Consider the following 19,515-nt stretch of genomic DNA (forward strand, 5'->3'; position numbering starts at 1 on the left):
GAACACTGGGTGAAACTTTAGGACATACCATGTATATTAGAAAATGTTTGAAGTGCCGAATCTGAGTGAAACAAAGAGAAAAGGGAGGCAAGTTCCGTTGTGACAATAATAAAATCAACAGGCCAGCCTTGAACTTGGGACTCACTTGGACATACAATTTTTTTTTTTTATGTTTTGTGTCCTATTTTATTTCTTAAATTTTAAATTGATTTCTAATTCACATGCCATAAACTGCACCACCATTAAAATGTACAGGTCAGTGGTTTTTGGTATATTTGCAGTATGTGCAACCATCGCCACTTTCTAATTCCACAAATTTTCATCACCCCAAAAGGAAATCTGGTGCACATTAACAGTCACCCCCAGTCCCCTCTCCCTCTACTCCCCAAGCTTCTGGCATCCACTCATCTACTTTCTGCTTTCATGAATGTGCCTATTCTGGACATTTCATATAAATGGGATCACAAAATATGTGGTCTTTTATGTTTGCATAGTATGAGATTTTTGAGGTTCATCCATGTAGGAGCTTTTTTCAATACTTCATTGTTTTTATAAGCAAATAATATTCCATTGTATGGCTATACCTCTCATTCATCAGTTGATGGACATTTGGGTTGTTTCTACTTTTTGGCTGTTGTGAATATCTGCGCACTGTCATGTGCTGTCATGTTTCATTTCTCTTGGGAGAGAAATTAGGGTGTATCTGCTAACCCCGTGTAACTTATGGAGGAACGTACCTTAGATTTTTAAATGAACCAGGTGAATGTCAGTGTATCACCTTGCCTCTGTAAAACACCCTGGATTCGTCGTTGGGAGGAGCTGGTGCCTACTAGTAGAGAATCATGTAGGCCAGGTGGTTTGAGTAATGGTGGGAGTGGCCTCTTCTGATGTCCGGTCTCTGACAGCAGCAGAGATGCTGGTTTAGAAAGGAGGCAGACACATGCTGTGGCTGAGGACCACTATTTCTGTTAACCAGGATTGCCTGTTGGTAGGAGCCAACGATTTGACAGCTGAAGTGACTGATTATCCTGTTTTTCCCCTTCATATGAGGTTGTCCAGAGAAATACATACCCACTTACACTGTACCCACACACTGTGAGGTTGCTCTGAAGTACAAGGAATGTGCTCTGAAGTAACACCTGAGGGTGGTTTTCTAGAACGTGGTAGGTTAGACTAAGGAACAAGGCACACATGTCAAACAGACAATTTTGATCAAATGCCAAATTTGTGGTACAGATTATAGGGTTTCTAGCAAATAGAGCTTGCAGAATAGGCTGTGGCTCTTATGTGGGGATCCTACCTTCTCAGATGCTACAAGAGGAGAGACAGGAGGCTAAGTAAGTTCTGGTTGCACATAACGTAATTCATCTTGCCATGGAAGAGCATCTAGTTTGCCTCCTTTTCCTCCCCCACGCATTGTTTGGCACAAAAGTTGTAAGACAGATGAATCCTGTGGGGCAAGAGGGGATTTGTTGGGGTCACAGGGTAATCATGAGCAAAAGGGTCTGGAAGACATATGGGTCTTGTTCTAATGTTCTAGGGAGAGTGATGAGTCACCTGGGCAAATCACCCAACCTTCTAGATTCTGGCCATGACAAGATGGGTTTTCTGGACACCAGATGCCTCTGTGATTTGATTTCTTTCTGGTTTGAGATTCACGTGGAATGATTTAAAAAATTGCTGTGGGCTGAACAGTCTTTCTGTTCTTTCCTGCAGCTGAATCTGGGTACATGGAGATGAAGCTGAATCAGTGTTTTTTCTACACTTAATTCAATTCAGCACAGCAGGATCTGGATGAGGTAAGAGATCAGGAAGCAAAGGAACCCAGGGTGAACGTGAGAAAGGAAAGTTCTGGTTCAGCTTAAAGTTAAACCAACACCAGAGGTAGACAAGGCCTTATGCAAATCAACATTTTGTTTCTGAATCAGAAGCGTAGACATTTTTGGTAACAGAAAGAGGAGGCATTTGAACTGCTTGAGGGAGTTTTGTTCTAAGGGTCGTATTTTAATTTCCTAGAAATCCGAGTTCCTATCATTTCCCTAAAGTACACAGGGAGTCAGGGTTTGGACTTAATAGTCATCACTGATCAATTTAATACTGTGCTAACAGTGGTACAGCAATTTTATAAATAAGGGGGGAAAATACCAGAGTTCTTTGAATTTAATAACACACAGTAGTGTAAAGCAGATGCACTCTATAGCAGTGTTCAAGGCCAGATTTATATGGCATAGAGAATATTTTTAAGTTGGTCAAAGCCAACACGTTTGAATATAAATGAATTTGGCATAAACCTTGAGAAGGGTAGAACTGTAGGGATGGACACCCAGCATGTTGGAGATTCTTTTTGGGGTGGCCACTAAGTCACTAGAATTTGAGGACCCCATTGAACGTCTGGAATAGTCTTTGAAAATCAAATGCAGGAGCTAATATTTTATGAGAGCTTATTCTGTGTGGCAGGCACTGTTTGGAGTGTTTCACATGTACCTCACATCCTGTAATCCTCAAGGCAATTTTATAGGCATGATGACTTCAAGTTACTAATGTGTGTGTGTGTGTGTGTGTGTGTGTGTGTGAGAAAGAGAGAGAGACAGAGAGAGAGAGAAAAGAGGAGAGGGGAATGGAGGAGGAAGTGAAAAAAAGGTGATGAAGTAAATGGAGAAAAGAATACAAAGACCTAATCTGAATCAAAGTAAATAGGATTCTTTTTACTATTCCTGCAACTTTTCTACTGATTTGAAATTACACCAGAATTAACACTCCTATTAAGAAGATGATATTATTCCCATCCTAGAAATGAGAAAACTGAAAGTGGTTTAAATAACTTGCTTTTGGTGGAGCCAGGATTCCAGATAGATGTTCAGGTAGATTGACAGGGTGAGGGGGATATAGGGATAGAAACACTGTTAATTTGTTATTTTGTTCTTTGTTCCTCCAGAAGCATAGTTTTGATTTTGCCCCTAAACTTAGCCAAGCTTGGGCCTCTCAAGTGGAGGTGCAAGGCAGGAACTGGGAAGAACCTAAGAATATCATAGGACCCAGTGTTTCCCATAGTGTGGTCCATGGCCTGCTCTTGGCCCATGTATCATTACTTGTTCATAAAGAGATAAGTGAGGGTCATCATAGAAAACTCATAGCGAGGGCCTCCCTGGTGGCGCAAGGGTTTGGGACTCAACCTATGAAGCTATCCACAGCCACTGTGGCACAAGTTTGATCCCTGGCCAGGGAGATACCCACATGGTGCGGGAGACCTCTCCTGACTTGCCTGCTACTCCCCTAAGCAGTGTGTTTTGGTCATTCTCCCTGTTCTGTTCCCTACTCTGTCTCTGGTGAATCCTCTCACCCCCCACACCTCAGGCCTGTACCCCAGTTCTTGTATGCATGGATGAATAAATCTTTAAAAAAAAAAAAGAAAACTCATAGTGATTTGACATTGCTACAACATCCAAACATTGTGAATTTTCCTGGCAATTCATTTTTATTGTTTGTCATAAGGGACCAGTTCCCAACAGATTGAGGCACGGGGGACTGTAGAAGAAAGGGGAAAAAGTTTTGCTTTTTCACCATAGATAGTTTGAAAAGCACTGGCGTAGTCATACTGTCTTTCTTGACAGCTGAGAAAACCAAGACTCAGAGAAATGAAGAGCTGTTCAAAGGGCTTATGGTTAGTCAGTGAGAGGGCAGGAATTGGGGTCCTTTTTTGCGGGCTCTGGTGCACATCTCTGAGGGTGCCATTTCCTTTGTGCCTTCGTGCAACCAGGCAGTGCTAAGCACAGCCCAGGGCCCCTCTCTCTAGCTTCAAGGTGCCCCCTGGCACCAAAATAGGAGTCAGGACTCAGCTAAAAACTGTCATATTGTGTCATTTTGGGGTATTCAGACTTTGGGCTGTAGGGGAGAAGAGACCTCTCTGGAAACATTACCTCTGAAATCTCATTGTTCTCTGCCTCCTCTACTCTCTTGCCTGTTACTATGTAGAAAAGATTGATCACTGGTAAGAATAAATTAGAATCCAGGTTATTAGGAATATTTCCCAAGGATATAGCACCTCTTTAATCCCAAAGAAGTTCATAAATTGTCCAGCTGTGCCAGAGGCACGTGGTTGCAGGGAGTGGAAGCCAACTGGCATTCTTAGTGGAACAAATGGAAAGTGTGGGCTATGGAGGCCAAAGGGAATTCTTCACCTTAATTAAAGAACTCTGCAAAAAGAAAATGTAGGTAGAGTAGGCAAGACCTGGCCTCTGACTTTATTAAATGAGCCCTGCTTAATTAGAACTTAGTTAACACAAATAGGAAAGAATCGAAGGTAAAGTCCACTGAACTTGGTCCAGTGTAGGAATTGAAACCCTAAAAGTCCTCTTCCTTTTTGGTTTCTAGAAACAAACCTACTTGCTTCCTAAGCTATCGGCTTCTCTAAGGGAAATGGAGTCTTGTGTTTCTGAAATATTACATTTAAAAGGCAATTTTTATTTAAAATTTTCTCATTCAATAAATGGGGAGCTTCACATCAACCAAGAGCTTCTTAGAATCATTCTTGCTGTCTGGCTGCTTGCAAAATTTGTATCAGTAAACTATGCAGGACAAAATGTTACTCAGGTTGAATAACTTCATATTAATGAAATGAAAATAAAGCTAGAAAAAGGGAAATTTCAGAAATCCAAATAAACACCCTGCATGCGATTTGTCTTCCCAAACAGTCCCTTGGATTCACTTTTCCCTCTGTGGTTATGTCTCCAGGGCCTTTTAGTGATAACCCTGGACACTCCACATTTCAGCGAGATACAAACATTTCTCTCTCGTGTTCTTGTTTGCTATTTCTGTTAGAAACATGAAAGCCACATCAACTCGATGAAAATCCTGGAGGGATTTAGAAAGAAAGATCAATTGTTTGACAATAAACATGGTAAATCCCATGTGATTAAATAAATGCTTATAAATGAAATCAAGAATATTGCAGTCTGATTTGTTAACTGTAAAGCTAAGACTCAAAGTGATTAGGCAGGCGACCTGTTGGTGAGGGGAGTTGTATTTCAACACAAAATCTGAAAAGTCTTAGATGACAAAGCAGAGATCAAGAGACGTGTGTGAGCTGCCTTTTCCTATTACTGAAGTGGCTTTGTTCTTGGCTTAAGAAAATGGATCTGGGATAATCTCATTTTTATAAACTCTGCAAATGAAGCAACTTCAGTTGTGTTGCTATTGTTGAAAGGGAATTACTCTTCTCCATAACCGTCACGTGCATTGTGAATCTGAGAAATGCAACTTAAGTTTGTCTTTCAGTACCGATGGGCTCGAGGCACTGTTAGCCGGGCCCATGTGTCTGTCAGAAAAATCAGTTCTTTCCTAGTAAAGCCCTCTCCATCTCAGGATCATGTGAGATTCACCACACAATGCTCAGAAAACATGAGATCATCTTTACATAATGAGAGAATGAGAGCTGGGGCTCGATTTCATATTTTTTCCCACAGATGTGGCTTTCCACTCTTGTCAGTCATAGCTTAAAGGCCTGCAGTTACCAGGGGCGGTGGCCGAGCGTGAGGGGGAATGTGTCGTTGCTGGCTGTGTTGGCCATAGCAACATGTCTGCCTCAGAGCAGATCCAGCGTGGATGAACAAACAGAAAAACGAGCATGTAGGTTGGAGACTGAAAAAGACCAAAGATGAGCGCTGGGCCATCCATCTGAAACTTGCAGTGACCGAGAACAGAGTGTTCCCACGGTCACTTTAGTTTTCAATAAATTGTCAAGCTGACTAGGGAATAGTCGATGGTGGCTTATCACTAGTTGGCAACGTCTCAAAAGTGGACGGTGCAGAAGTCTCATTGCTTCTAACCCTGGCCAGTGCTCAACAAATACATCAAGCACTAGAGTGTTGTGTTAGCAGCAGCTGAGGCATCGCATTTATGAAGACATATCTCTTATTCACAAGAGAAGCTCTGAGTCAGTGAGAAACAGATGAAAATATGTTTTTTTTCCAATGCAATAAGGTGAGAGTGATAATTCAATGTTTGGAGAAGGAATTACAGGAACACAAATGGAGGGCGACTTGGTTCTTCTTGGGAAAGACTGAGGATGAAGGAGAATTACCAAAATGGAGGCTCGAAGTACATCAGGTAAGAAGCTAGGAAGTCAGGATGTGGTTGAGCTTTCCTGGTGTTAAGTGCAGGGCGGTTTCTTTGTCATTATCTCTGTGTGTCAAGAGGTCTGTTATCTCAATAAATCCCATTTTCAAGATGACTGTCTCCATTTGGACTCAAAAAACTAATATGAAATGTATTGGCTCCTTGGTTCCCATTATCCCTGAATGTCCCAGAAATGACTCCGTGTTCACGGTGGAGTTATTGCTGTGGAAGTAGCAAGCCTTCCAGGGAAGCTGCTCAGAGCACATGTCCAGCCTGGACGAGAGCTGAGAGAAGCCACGGCTCTGGTGTGGCATCACATGTAGGAGGAGACAGGGAGCGGCGGTGTTCCAGGTCAGCCAGGCCTTGGATCAGCACAAAGAAAGGGAACTTATAGACTGGAGGCTCAGGCAGAATCCATGATTCCAGCCACGGGGCCAGCACGAAAGACCAGGGGGACTTCATTCCAGTAGAGAGCAGAAAGGAGTCTCTCTCTCTGGGCCTCACATTCCTCTTTTGTACAATGAGCAAGTTTGATGAAATCAGTCATTGGCAAACTTTGTTTCTAGAACCCCAGGGTTCCATAAAGGTACCTCAGCGGTTGGAGATGAGAAAGAATAAGGTTAGTTGGAAAGACTAACTCTCCCTACCCTCACGCCAAGTATTTTGATTCCATTTATTTTCATATTGGCAGTCCACATGAGATCTATTTTACTTTTCAGAAAAAAAAAAAAAAACAAAACCCAGAAAATCTTGGAATAGGCAGTCAAGTTCTGACTCTCTATGATTCTATGCCTCCCTTTTATATCCTCTGCAATCCCATAATACTTATTTATGCCTCCCTATGATATTGATTCTGTTTCACCTTGTATTTCTTATATTTCAAAGATGTGTACTTTTCTTAGGAATGTTTTACTCCATAAAGGCAAGTCCGGGCTGTTAAACTCTCCCTAGTTATGTGGCCTCTTCCTATTCCTTGTTTACCACATTCCCACCATAGGGTCTTCTCCAGACTTGCAGTTTCCTCTGTCTAGAATAGTTTGCCCCAAATTTCTATGAAATATAGTGCTGCCCTTTCTTTAGATCCCTTCTCAAATGTGACCTTATCTGATGAGCTTCCCTGAACACCTAATAAATAAAAGAACCATATGCCCCATACGCACACACGCACGTACACATAGGGTCAAGTTCCTTGTTCTATTTTATTTCTTCCTAGCTCTTACAATTATGGCATATTTTCTATTTCTTTATTTGTTTCAATTCCATCTCATCCCTCTGACTGTAAATGCCAGGGACAGGGACTCCTCTGTTCTGGTCGCTCCTTTGTCCGGGGGCAGAGCCTGGTGTGGGGTGACCGCCTCTCCCTGGAGGCACTGGAGATGCAGCACCTGGCACCTGTCCAGTAGAGCCTCCTGGTGTAAAAGGTTCGAGCTGCCTGCAGCCACTTACATGTTAGCCAGGTTTTCTTTTTGTCTGTAACATCCAAACCAGTGAGCCAGCAACACCCAGCTCTCCAGTATCAAGAGCAAGTGGACAGAGCCGGAAAAAGCATGGGATGTGGAGTTAAGGATTTGGATTTGGGTCTCACTCTGACACACACCCTAGTGGGAGTGCTTTTAGTTTAAAGACTTAACCTTTTAATCTGCAGATTCCTGATCTGAAAGATATGGTAATTTGCCTCCTACACAGGTGGCTAGGAAGGTTCCGTCAAGTACTATGTGTGGAAAGTGCGTTTAACCTGTAAAGGACCATGTTAGTGTGGCTTCCTGGGGGCAGGCAACAGAGCACCTGGGCTCCAAATTTCCCTTGAGTCAGTACTGGCAACCTGGTGCTCACCTTATTTCTCTAGAAATGGAAATAAGACATTTCTGAAGGGAGGGACGTGGATCATTATCTACTTGAGGCATCTTTCAACTTCTCTAATCCATTTTATGATTTTATTGTAGAAAATAATCAGCATAAACCCTATTTTTGTCGACATTGGACATTGTACGGTTTTCAAATTAATAGTTCCTCTCCACAGTCCCTTTCAGTCCTGAGGGATCATCTGTTACCATTTGGAAAGGCCCTTTTACTTTGGAATGTTCATTTCTGACTCCCCACATTTATACTGTGTGCGTCAGCCATCTAGAGTCAGGAAAAAAAAAAATCCAGGTATCTGTGGAATGCATTTGACATTTAGCTTGAATTCTCTCCTCCAAGAAAGTGTTTTATATTTATTACTATCGATATAAAAATGCTTGGCTGCTTGGAAGACAGTGTGTTACAAGATATTGAGAACCAAAGACCATGTTAAGAATTTTAGTTCTTGTCTTGGTTCTGTCACTGACTAGTTAAGTGACCTCAGGCAGGATGCAATTTCTCTCAGCCTCTTTCTCTCCGTGTGTGTGTGTGTGTGTGTGTGTTTTGTGGAAGTGTAACAGGGAGGGGAAATCACATGAAGTGGTCACTGCACTCAGGGAGAGCCCGCCTTTGCTTCGGAGCACACCTTATATGGGGATGTCTGGTGATGAGGATGAGCCCTGCTGGGCATAGCTTCACTGGCCTGGGGAGTGGAACAAAAAGAATTATGTTTCCCTACATTATAGATGAAAAAGATACTGATGAGGTGAACCAGGAGGAGAGATGCTGGAAGAGAGGCCAAGAACAGGAGGAGGAGGCGGAGGGTGAGGAGAGACGCCTGGAGCACTGGTCAGAGGCTGGGAGTTAAATGAGAAATGGTCTCAGAGAAGCTCTGAGTGATGGGAAGGGCCAGTGGACTTTCAGCACAGAGACAACAGCTGTCCAGGAAAGAGGCAGGACTCGGAAGCGGATCTACTGACCTCACATGCCCATCTGTTCGGGAGCTTTCCCTTTGGTGTGCTGACAGCCTCCCTTTGCTAGCCTGCTCTTTACTACATCTCTTCTTTATTGGTCTCATGACTGTGCTTGGGGCAGCCAATTGCCAGCCCACTATTTGCCATGGCCTTTTTAACAGCACCTCCTTCCAGGGGGCATAATCGACAATTTTGGTGCTCCTTCCCAGACCTCCTACGACATTTTCCTCCTTGACCACTTTCATGCATACTTTTTCACTTCTTTGTTGTGCATTTGATTCTAATTCACAGCATCTGGAGCTCTTTGGAAAACAGTTTTAGTTCTACCAGAGCCTGGGTAGAAGCCTTCAACCTAAAGTGCCTGGAGTTTATCCTCCACAGCCCTGCCCAAGGTCCTTGATCAATGGTCTACAAATAAGGATGTTTGAAGGCTTAGTGCCCAGATGATGCTACTGGGAAGTATAAGCTACACCCTGGAGGGCCACAATGACCCTTTGTGAGAAACTGCAGCCTAGCTTGGCTGCCTCCCTCTGCTTTCTGCCTCTGTCTTGCCAGCCTCTTTTGAAGCATTTTCTTAATAAACCACTGCTCATAGGTTGAAAAATCCTCATCTCAGGGAGCCCAACCCCAAAACACACCCTATGTCTTCTAAAGCTTAGGTCCTTTTAAGAATCTGATGAAAGTTAGGGCATTTTTCCTAGAAGAAAATACACATATCCATGTAACCAGCTCACTTTTGCTATGTGATTTTGAAAGTGTAAGAAATGTCTCATCCTGAATTCTTCCAAATCGTATCTGACTCTGTCTTCCACCCACCAGGTAGTTGAGAATGCCAAGTTCATTTATTTGTGGGAGGATGTTTCTTTCTTCCTTGCTATTCACCTGAGATCATACAGCAAACAATCAGAAATATTGGGGAGAAATTCAGGATTTCAGTCCAGTACTCTAGAGGTTTCTCCTTCATTCATGGGTACAAATGTGTGGTTTTGCTCTAGGATTTCTGCTGAAGTCTCACACTATAGCACTGGTGTTCAGACTGACCAGGTGCCTCTGTAGGAAACATACACCCAATCTTTCTCATATGAAGCCCTAAAACCCTGGACCACTCAGTGGGAGCTCCTTTACCAAAAGAACTTATGACCATGACCACACAGCCCCTCCCCACAATCCCTGTCTGCAGTTCTGTTCTCAGGAACTACCACCACTAACCAATCTCCTCACTCCCCCCATTAACCCCCCCCCCCCCCCGCCCCACCACATTCCCCTTATCTTACCTCTTCTAGGGCAATTCCTATTTCTGGCTTCTGGCCTCAGCAAAGAAGTGGATGCAGGTGAACTTCAGGGCACAACTTTGTCCAAGAAGCACTGAAAAGGGAAGCTTGTCTTTCTCTGTAGGAGGGGGAAGGGAGAATTCCTACTACACAGGCATTAATAACAATATAATATGCCCCATATACACTATTGCATACAACTGTATGAAGTTCATAGTTCCCAGGACTCCAGGTTATAAATAAATGACCTAAAGTAAGAGGAGTATGAAAATAAGTTATCATACATCCTACCTCTACCAGGCGCTTCTAAAATGAAAAAGCCTCTCTTTGATCTAGTATCGCTTCATCACATGCCTGTAGCTTCTTGCTCATCAAATACCAAAACGGCTCGAGTTGAAAAGTAAAGTGAGGTAAGAATACTAGAAAATAGAACCTTACCTTTGATTTTACAAAGTTAGGACTTTGAAGTCATGTGTAATATGCTGGATTGGAGGGGTTTGAGGGACAGCGTTCCCCAAATCTCTGGGTTCAGTGGCAGGAAGAGGATGCTGGCACCGTCTTATTACCTTGTTTGACATCATATTACTATGATGACAAGCTACTTGTATTTTTGTCAAAACCAACGTCATTTAGAGGTTTAGCTCATGAGCTGGGGATGAGACTTGGGCAAAATATTTTAGCTAAGTGATGTCAATGGTAAACATTCCCAGTAGTTAAGACAGGACTATCACCTTTTCAGGGATAGGGGCCATCTATTACTCATATCTATGAATACATGCAGGAGGAGAGAACCACTTAATTAAATGTAATAATGGGAAACTTTTAATATCACACAAATGAAATGCTACTGTAAAGCGGATTCCTGACATTTGTTTCATTTGCTAGTGTCATTTCTCTTGGAAAGATATGCTTCTTTGTACTCCACTTTTTCTAAAATGGATCAAGTGGTTCAAATAATTAAAAAACAACAAACTGTTAAGACACAGAAAATCAAACCCATATAAAGAAATGAGCAACAAATATGCTAACCATAAAGACTAAAGCAATTATTGTAATTAAAGATTAATTTTGACCCAAGATTTCTGGCACCCAGGAAAAAAAGGATAACCTGATAGATGGCATAATTCTTAATCTGCTTGAATCAAGCACGCTAAATGTTAAAAAGAATCTATGATTTAACCCAGGATATTTTAATTTCTGTTCAAGTCATAGAATGATGGTACCAATGAAGCTTTATTGGGTATTCTCATTTCAATGGAAACTCAGTGATCTGGCTTCCTTTCACCTTGCAGTTCTCTCAGGCAGCAGTTCTTGTTTGCCACTGTACAGATAAGTGAGAGAGAGGAGGAAAGGGTAGAAGAGGACATGAGAAAATTTAGAGACAAGCACTGAAAAAGAGATATATTATTTTCACCCACAGCCCATTGGCCAGATACTGAGTCACATGCTCCTAAATTTATTTGCAAGAGCAGCTAGAATATGTGGTATTTCTCTCTTCTCAGTATGAACATCTGGCCAATTTCTGCCAAATTGAGTATTCATCTTAAGCTTTTCTTTCTCTCATCTCTAAGGCTGTTTCAAAACATTTATTCTCTGGGGTTCTCGGACACAAGGAAATATGTCCACCAATTATACAAATATAAAATAAAATTATTATTCTAATATAATTTGTAGTGAAAAATATATTTTTCTGTCTCAATTGCATACTAAACATTGGGACAATTTTCAAACCTGTTTCTACAAATGAAGCATTTAAATCAAGTCTATTCTTTATTATGGTCATTAGATAAATTAACTGTGTCCTCACCATCCAGAGCAGTTCTGATTTAAACTTACTATATATTAAGGTTCCAAATAAGGTTCTTTCATATAAGAATTTCCTTTCTGTAAAAGACAGTATTAAGAAGTATTGAATTTGGACAGGTTGCTTCCTTGCCCCTGGCTACTAAGGATCAAAACCGTCTTTCATTAAGATCTAAGAACTGGAAAGGATCTTCTTCCAAAATACAAGGAAGGGGTCATCAGAGAACCCTTAGCCAAAAGAGTTTTCATTATATTCTTGTTATTCTTGCCTTGAGCCCATAGTCAGCACTGGTTGGAACTTCAGCTGATCAGAAACACTGTGCTCAAGGAGTTTTGGAAAATTAATAATCAGTTTCCATTTGTGAGCACCAACATCTCCATGCTTTCATTTTATGAAGTTTCACACCCGTGCTTTTGGCTTTGAGGTTTGCTTCATTCAGATCCATATTGGAAAGGCCTGAATTCCTTTCACAGCCAGCCTTTTTCTTCAGCTCCAGGGATTTGTTTGGTTTTGTGCCATCTTATCCCACATTTTATTCCTTCGATCCCATTCAGATGTTTCATTACCAAATCATAGTTGTTCATAAGAAAACAGGGGAAAAAAAAAAAAAAGAAGCAGCAAAACTGCACCTCTCTTAAAACAGGAAAACATTCTGGTTTGCATTTCCTGTCAGATTTTGGGCAGGTTAGTTGGCAGTGGATGATTTGGAAACATTTCAGATTTCAGAGAAAATTTCACAGAGCTTTATTGCCTCCCTCTGGACCCCCTTTAGAGAACAGTGAGACGCTAGGCTTAGCTTAATGGCTATACTTTTCATTAGTCAGCCGCTCTTTGAACGCACATTGCAAGTGCTTCCTCTTCATCATCTTATGGTTTTCCTCTCTCTACATGACTGGAAAGGAAATCTGAATCATCAGCAGCAGCACTTTACAGTTGGGGGAGATAGGGCTCAAAAAGAGTCAGAGTTTACTGCAGTCTTCCCCATGCCCCCACCCCCGCCTCCTCCTTAGACCTGGTCTTTTCTAATGTTGTTCTCTTAATAAGTTTTCCTTTTAAAACATTTCTAGATATGCAGAAAAGTTGCAAAAGTAGTGCAGAGAGTGCCTACATACCCACACCCAGCTTCCTCTACTGTTAGTGTCTTACATTACTATGGTGCATTTTTCAACTCAATTGAACTAATGTCAATACATCATTGTGCTCTATGGTTCATGCTTTATTTAAATCTCCCTAGTCCTTGTTCTTTGCCAGGATCGGTCATCCTGGACCACACATTACATTTAGATGTTATGTCTTCTCTCTTTAGACTCCTTTCACTGTATAGTTGTGTACTAGGTTGTGATATGATATGTAGGTCATTGTCCCCCAAATTGAAAGCCATTGGCACAGAGTAAATTATAGATAGTCACTTGTTTAAGCTCCTGTCAATAACTGGAAAGAAAATATTAGGGAACATGCCAAGTATTAGAAATATTTCTAATGTTAGCTTGTTATGGCCGAAAAAGGTTGGGAGGAAATAGTTGTATATACAGAAAATTGAAGGTCTCTTAGAAATGGAGAGAATTCAGTCATAAATGCCAGCCAGATCTATTAGAACCTATGGAGTTCTCAAAGCGAGCACTCTGTGTTTCTGCTAGTGATGTTCGTTTCATTCAGGAATGCTGTTTGTCCTTAGTGACTCATAGCAGCCACTTGTACAGATTTTTTTTGAAGTGTCAGATGTGGTGAGTTGCCTGGGTCTAGAAAGAGTTTGGTACATAGGTTTGAACTGCACTGGCTGTTTCTCATGGGAAAGTCCTTTGATTAGATTAAAGATGAAAGGCTGCCCCAGTCAGCTGTTGTAGGCCATACACAGATGGAAGGAAGCAGGGAAGGCAGGGTGTACATTTGTCATAACCCTCAGTCCAGATAATTTAATATGGATTTCCCACTTTTTATTGGTAGAGGGTAGGAAGTAGTAAGGTCAAGGGTGATAAGTAATCCTCAAGTATTTGTTAGTGCTGATAGTGTAATGCCTAGCCAACAAATTACTGCCCTTAATATTTTCTTTTAACCTTTGGAAAGGTGGAGATAGACAGAGGTGGGGGAGGTGTATTGGGGGTGGCAGAATGATCAGTTTTGGGGGCTATCTGAGAATGAAATCTTAGGGTATTTATACCCACAAATAGTTTTTGACTAGAGCAATTCATCTTCTGTGTTTTGAAGTGAAGTGAACAGAATCCATATACTTAGTGATTATAAATAAATAAGATAAAATGTGTGTATTTTAATTTTTTTAAATCAGTTTCTTCTTTTTCCTACTCCCAGGAAAGCAGCTAATTCAGTCACAACCAGCTTTTACTGAGTAAGCAGTGATTTTTGCTTGATTCCCTGGGCCTTTTTCATTTTAGCAATTAAAATTAAGTGGGAAAACCATAGATAATTAGATAGATTACTTGGGAAAATTTAAATGGATAATGATTATTCTAAACTGTAGCAATGCTTGATTAAACATTGATTGACTGTTTTGTGGCTTATTCACCTTACTCATGTTTATTTCCTTTGGCTTCTCCCCACCACAACTTTTGACTCTTATGGAGTGGTGAAAATTGAGAGAGAAACAAAATTATACAGAGGAGGATCCATTCAACCATTTGCCAAATGATCTTGTAATGTTGGGGTAGGCAAAGGAGTTGAAAATGTGATATAATGCATCTGTATTAACTTTGTTCTCTATCCTTGAAATTATGAGGAGAAAATTATTTGTATGTGTGATAAATTTACTACCTTTTCCAAGTGTGAATACACACATACACACACACACACATACACACCACTCTCAAATCTCGAGTTGGAATAGACTTAGCTCTAACATCTCAGCACCTCCTTGGCTTTTCCTGTTTTCATTCATTAAAGAAACTTAGCTGTTTCCAAGCTACTTAAGCTTGGGTAGGGAGGGGAGTGGGGGCAAGGGTTGAGGGGAGGGTTTGGTAGGAAAGATAAAGCAGTGTGTAGGGGAGAGCTTAGAGAAGTTGTCAGGAAATAAAAGCTCTGCTCCCTCCCCATTGCCTCTAAGAATCAGGTACTAAGATGAAATTAGTAGTGTGAGACCTTCATTGGGGTCTCATGCTTGTGAAGCAGAGAGGAGAGGGAGCAGGAGGCAGTGGGATGAGCCTCAGGTCTTGAGGCAAGACTGATATCTACAAAGGGCGATCAGGAAGAGTTGGGAGGCCAGAGCTTCAGACTTAGGGCAGCTCTGAGAAAGTCTTGGGTAGGCTGACGGGGAGCCCTAAGGAATCTCTTCCCACTAGAGAAATCGCTCTCTTGGGCAGATTGCCTGACTCTGGTATACCCCCATCCCAAGATTGTTTATTGGCTGGAGGCAGCTCTGGAAAAACATAGCCTTGGTATAAATACTGCAACGGATCGCAAAGCTTTGGAGACTGCAGACTAGCCTTCAGAGATTGCTGAACAGCACCTTTTCTTGGTTGCCACAACCCATCAATCGTTAGTATCAGAGTTCAAAAAAGGCAAGAATGGGTAAATTCTATTTCCCCCCCATACCATAGACAATTATAAGAAGCACAAAATTGAGTTGGAATTTCTTTTTTTTTTTTAAATGATTGATTTATTTATTTATACAAGCACTGGGTACAGTCAGAAGCGCGGGAGGGTGAGAGAATTCACCAGAGCCAGAGCAGGGAGCAGAGCAGGCAGAAGGACCGAAGTACACTGTTGAAGGGAGCAGTGGGTGGCAGGAGATGGGGAGCAGTGGGCGGCAGGAGAGGTCTGTGCGCCATGTGGGACCTTCCTCTGGTGGCCGGGGAGCAGCCGGGAATTGAACCGGTGCTGCAGAGGCTGCGGACCACTTCGCAACCCAGCGCTCAACCACTGCGCCACCGGAGGCCCATTGGAATTTCTTTTATCTCCTAAAATCCTAAGGCATCTTGCAAAAGTTAGCTTGACCCAGCTCTGCTACCATAAGTGGTCCAAAATCAGCTCGAAACTTTGCAGCGCGCTGACTCAACTTGTCAGGACCGGAAGCCTCTTGGCAGAGATGAGAACTATCTCACCTCTCAGATCTATGCGGAAAGGGAAATTGATTCACCAGTGTTCTCATTCTTTCTTGCGTGGTGTTGCTTTTAAGTGCTGGAGGGTGTTGGCTTTTCTATGACTCACAAGCACAAGTCCTCTCCTAAAGTATAGAATTAATATTCAGAAAGGAAGTAAGCTAATCCCTTCTTGTTTTACCCTTTAAAAGTTCAAGAATTGGTTATACAAAAGCTGTTGATCCAAAATGTTACAATGGGGAAGGAAGACAGGAGCATAATTGGACTAAATATCAAAAGGTAGTTTCTGACCAGCACTCTGTAGGTAAATCCAGCTCTGGAAGGAGCTCTTCAATGTCACAATGTCATGGAAGTTCAGTCTAGCCCATCCTACAATAATCTGTTCTTTGATTTTAACCAACATTTTTGCATCTTTGGGTCCAAAGACTGTATGGGACTTGGTTTGAAAGTAACTGTAAAGTGGAAAATTGTAAATAGGAGCAGACATGGTACTAGCTTGAGTCCAGTTACGATTTCATTTTTTAACCTTCACTAAAAAACAACAACAGTGATAGCAATAACAGTAGTAATGTAGTGCTGTACAGATGCTTGTTATTAGAATTAGAAAGGTTTATTATTATAATTATATAATATAATAATTATACAGATAGTTTATAGGGCATGCTCCACATACCAAGCACTGAAATAAATTATTTAAATGTTTTATTGTCTTTAAATGACAACAAACCCAAGAGGGATAGGTGAGGCACTAAGATTAGAGAAATTGAGTCATTTTCCCAAAGCTGTACAGCAAGTAATGGGCGGAGAAGGGACATAAACTGAAGTAGTCTGACTCCTGAGCCAGCCCTGTATGTGTGCAGCTTTATAGCTAATCCCTGAAGTGAAGGGGTTGGATTAAATGATCACTAAGGATGTTTTCGAAAAACTCTGTTATTTCCATGACAGTTGTTTGCTGAGCTTTTAGAACATAATTGCAACCTCTGCGTATTATGTTCCTCATCTAGTAGAATCACAGAATCTTTACAGAACGATGGCCTGCTGCATTCTCTAGTTAAAATTTACTATCCCTCCGAAACATTCCTTCTTTTCTTTATCTCCTCTGGCAGAGAGTTTGGCATTTCCAGGACTCTAACTGAAGAGTCAGTAGATCATTATTCATGTATTTTAGCTCAGTGTGAAGGCAGTGTGGTGCTGTGGTTATTTTCCTGGCTCTGTTTGCTGAGGGGCCCTAGAGGTAATGACACCCCTGTGCCATGAAAGCAAACGACAGCTAGATCTTGGTTTTGGAATGCCTTTCTTCTCCCGAAGGAGCAGATGGCAGTATCTGTGGCACTGATACACGCTGCCCACTCCAGTGTGTGTAGGGGAGACACTGAGAGCAAGTGGCCAGAGGGCACGAGGTATGGAGGTATGGAGTCATCAGACTGGTTGTGTGACTCACCAGGTCAGGAAACCTGAGAGGTCATAATATTTGTAAGTGTTTAGAATTTGTTATTGTGAAATAAGAGGGTTGGGCTTGCTTCTTGCAATCAATTCCAGTGACCTTTTTGAAATGTGAATTTGATTCCTATCTCTTCTTTGTTTCCACTAGTTCCCTGGCTCCTTTTCTCCCAGGATAAAGCCCACTCTCTTTAACATGATGTCAAATGGCCCCCCTCAGTTTTATCAAGCAGCACTTCTGCTCTTGTCCTTCTTGTGCTGTGTGCACCTTACACTCTACAGTGCAAACTTACACCCAACCTGAGGTTCTTGGTGTTGTGCTCGCTCTGCTCTGAGTCTTTGCTCAAGCTCCTCCTAGTAATTGGAACAGTTTTTCCTCCTCTTCTTCTTGCCTACATACCTCTTTCATGTCTGAGCTACATGTCCCTTCCTTCAGAAAGCTCTCCTTGAGCCTAAATTGAATTAAATGCACCTCTTTAGCCTGTACACTCTGTGGTAATTATCTGTACCATATTGGCCCACTAGTCCTTAAGCAATTAGAAACTCTAACACATGAAAAGATGGTCATCATCTCTTATTATTAGGAAAATGCAAATCAAATGAACAAGGCCATCAAATGTAATAAAAATACAGTCAAAAAACAAGAGTGATCATCTCACAACTTTGAAAAGGGCCGTCATCAACAAGACAAGAAGCAACAAGTGCTAGCGAGGATGTGGAGGAAAAGAGAGCCCGCATGCATGGCTGGTAGGACTGTAAATTGGTGGCATCATTACAGGAAACATTGTGGAGATGCCTCAAAAATTTAAGAACAGAATGGTCTGCTCTCCCACTTTGGATATTTATCCAAAGAGTATGAAAATACTGATTTGAAATATACTCCCATGTTCATTATAGCATTATGCACAATAGCTATGAGGTAGAAACAACCTGAGTTCCCGCTAGTGGTTAAGTGGGTAAAGAAGCTGTGGTATATACACAAAGAAGTGTGGTATACACACACACACACACACACACAGAGTGTTTGTAACAACTTGGATGGACTTACAAGATACTATGCTTATGGAAGTAAATTGGACAGAGAAAGACAAAAAATGTAAGGTTTTACTCATGTGGTAGATAAAAGAACAAAATACGTGAATGAACAAAAGCAATCTTTAGATTATAAGAACAGAATAATAGTTTCTAAAAGGGAAGGGAGAACGAGGGTTGGGAAATTAGGTAAAAGAGGTCAATTGTATGATGACAGATGTAAGCTAGACTTTTGGGAGTGAGCAAACGTAGTATACACAGATGTTGATTTTTAAGGTTGTATACCTAGAACCCTAATAATGTTATAAATGGATATAAATTACTTCAATAGAAAAATGACTCTTTAGTCATTTCTTATTCAGGCCCAGCACCTGGTAATGGACTCAAATATTTGTTAAGTGAATCAACAATCATTCTATTCTCTGAACCTCTGTGTCCTCATCCATTATCTGTTAATAATAACACGCATCCCACAGATTGCAATGAGAATTGTCTGGGGTGGGCACTTTGCTAACAGGAATTGCTATACCTGTATCAGATGGGATGGGAAGTCTCGTCTTCTCTCTGATATGTAGTTTCCTGATGGGGGTTGTCAAACTGTGACCCCCACACAGGCTAACTCTGGCCCATCTCTGATTTTTGTATCACTCATGAATTAAGAATGATTTTAAAAGTTTTAAGTGGTTAGCAAAATCAAAAGATGAATATGTCATGTTGCCTGAAGTGCAAACTTCAGGGTCTGTGAATAGCTTCATGGGGGCCCGGCCAGCTTGTCAGCATGTGCTGTGGCTGTGACCCTGCCTGTGACCCTGCTGTGATCCTGCTGTGATGGTGGCATTGAGTAGTTGCAACAGAAACCTTATGGCCCCGCAGAGCCCAGAATATTCACCCTCTGGCCTTCAGTAGGAAATGTTTGGCATCCCCTACTCTAAATCCAAAACTTCTCTGTCCCCCCACTGCCCACCTCCTGCTTTGAGCTTGGATCTGCTTTG

The sequence above is a fragment of the Talpa europaea genome (assembly GCF_964194135.1).
Source record: "Talpa europaea genome assembly, chromosome: 6".
NCBI classification, from domain to species: Eukaryota; Metazoa; Chordata; class Mammalia; order Eulipotyphla; family Talpidae; genus Talpa; species Talpa europaea.